This window comes from Vigna radiata, chromosome 8 (assembly GCF_000741045.1).
Source record: "Vigna radiata var. radiata cultivar VC1973A chromosome 8, Vradiata_ver6, whole genome shotgun sequence".
Taxonomy (NCBI): Eukaryota; Viridiplantae; Streptophyta; class Magnoliopsida; order Fabales; family Fabaceae; genus Vigna; species Vigna radiata.
In genome coordinates, this window is record NC_028358.1 from 8541145 (window position 1) to 8543785 (window position 2641).

The 2641-nt window shown below is 27.3% G+C and overlaps 1 long non-coding RNA gene across 2 annotated transcripts in view; it reads left to right on the forward strand.

The window, feature by feature from the left end:
- The window catches only part of LOC106771152, a 3876-nt gene extending 1280 nt beyond the window's left edge, over positions 1 to 2596 (forward strand). Inside the window, exons 3-6 of one of the 2 annotated variants that reach the window (XR_001376441.2) lie at positions 887 to 977; positions 1330 to 1464; positions 2053 to 2155; positions 2345 to 2591. This is a non-coding gene — a long non-coding RNA (uncharacterized LOC106771152). Of the gene's footprint in view, positions 1 to 886; positions 978 to 1329; positions 1465 to 2052; positions 2156 to 2344 lie in introns of both variants that reach the window. The other variant, XR_001376440.2, reaches the window with a different exon arrangement.
- The last annotated feature ends 45 nt before the right edge of the window (positions 2597 to 2641 follow it).

Here is a 2641-nt window from a genome sequence, read left to right on the forward strand (position 1 = left end):
ATGACCAGTTATAAAATGTGATTTTGGTTAATTTGAAAAAGAAAATATTTGATAATTTAAATCTGGCAAATATTATTCATGTGAAACTGATTCTGGAAATTGTGGGATAAAAGAGATAGAGGAATTTACAAATGCTGAAATTTATTAAGCTTCTATAATCTATTTATTGTAATTATAGTTTCCTTAGCTGTTCAGGGTAGTTTTGAATTTGTGGTTTAAGTTTCTAGGATGTATTGTATGTTTGTATATGGTTGAGAAAGTTAACGGTGATGATTGCTAATGGTGAATCTATAATTGAGTGATGCAAACAGTGATGATTGCTAAAATAGTTTTGAGCTAGTAATAAAAGTCTTGTTCCCTATGTACAGAAAGATCACAAATGCATGCACACTATGTAAATGAATTGGAACTCTGATGGTCTGTACTGTTTGTGGTTACTGTCTATGTAATTCCATATGAATTATATTTGCCGTGAGGATTTGTGTGCAGGTTGTTTACTGTCCTGTATAGTCTAATTTTATTACACAGTTTTGTTGGATCCCTTGTAGGCACTAGTTGGTATATTGTATTTACACAAAAGCTGTTATAGACCAGTTGTAATATGATATTTGTGATTTCATTTAGAGGTTGTTGTCTGGTTCATGGTGTTACTGATGCCTAATTCATTGTTTAATTTTCTCTGCAACATTGTTTGATAACTTGTAATGCCCCACTACTATCTCGGTTCAGCAATGATCAAGCTTAGATGGAAATTATTATTATTTTTGTTGATTTTACTTTTCTTTGGTATATTAAGTTATACCTCTTTTTACATTTATGTTGATTCTTAATCTTTATCTAAATATAGTTGTTTTCTTTTTCAACTCTTTCATGTAAACATTTTCAGGGGTGCTGCCACCATTATGATCAACTACATTGATCAAATCCAAGCTCAAGGTTTTGAGTTTATTTAAATATTGGAGGAGGACGCAGGATAGGTTATTATCATTTTGGTGCCATCCTTCCTTCACCTATAGATCTCATTTGCACTATGAGGACTCGACCCATATCATTTCATCTTTACATTTTATATGTAATTAAGTTTGCAGTTGCGTACTAGCATAATGAATATAACTAATGAGCAATGGCTGATAAATAGATATTCTTAATATTTCAATTTATACAATTAAAATTTAGCATTTGCCTTTTTTGTAAATTTTAGATGCTCACAAACGTGATAAAAATGTCCTTTAGGAACTAATATTAAATTATACAATGACTGGTGTTGGAGGTCTTTATGATATTGAATTGATGCTGATATTTAAATCCTAATGTTTATACTCAATTCAGGAAGGACTTTGATGCATAGAGAGAAAAAGAATTAGAAGATTTTAAAAGGTAATTGGAGACACAATAGAAGTTAGAGCAGTGCAGATGGTCTAACATAAATGGCGCAACAACCTGATGCATTCATTACTCTCCTTGGTGACTTTTCTTCTCCTCAAGCTAAATGATAAAACTAGAATATTATTATTATATTTATATTTTTGTTTTAAAGTCAAATTAATTGATATTAGTAAGAAGTTTTTTTCATTCTAATTTATACTAGCAGGTATATTATAAGAATTGTGAGGTGTAATATGTATATATTTTAATATTGAACTTAAAGTTCTTAAAGAAAATATTTACAAAATTCAAGTGAATAAAACATAATTATTAGTAGTTATTTATTATTTACTTTCTTAAGTCAAGTAATCATGACAATTCATTATATATATATATATATATATATATATATATATATATATATATATATATATATAAAATACCAGATGTATAACACTTATACCAAACATATTACATATATAATAAATTACAACTTAGTAGCTTTTTTTACGTACAAAACCTTGCTCTCTTATATTAGGGTAGTTACTTGCATTAATGTTGATGTAAAAAATATTCTTTAGTTTCTTACCACCTAAAGTTTTATTTATCTAATTAGATAATCGATAAGTAACATCTCTTTTATATACTTTCTTATTTTTTGTTCTACAATTGTGTTTTCATTTTCAGGAAAACCTCAAAAAACATTCTATTCCTCAATTGGGTAGGGATCTTAGCACCAACCACGTTGGAGGGGCCATTCATCTAGTTTGTCCCCTGTTTTATGGAATTTGTAAGTTTTATACATGCTTTAATTTAATTTAATCACTAGGATTATACATACATATCGAGCTCAAACATGATTTATGGTTTCAAATTTTATGGAATTTGTAAGTTTTATACATGCTTTAAGTTATCTTTATTGTCATAATTAATTTGTAGTCAAATTTAATTAACTAATTATAATTTTTTTTTCTTGCAGAATTTGTCTAGTTACAAATGTCGACAATATCGTGACAACCAGATAATTGAAGTTAGGAAAAATTAGTGTTTACATGTAATCAGTACATACTTATAGGTTATATTATGGTGATGTATATGCTTATAAGTACTGATATGATATATATGTTATGATTGTATATATTATCTTATAAAGCAATGTCATGTCATGATACATATTAGACAAGTTAACTATTATATTTTGAAATATTAGTGTACCTATAATTTTTATTCATATTAATGAACATTCTTTTTTGAGACCTTTGTTATATTTTTTTCA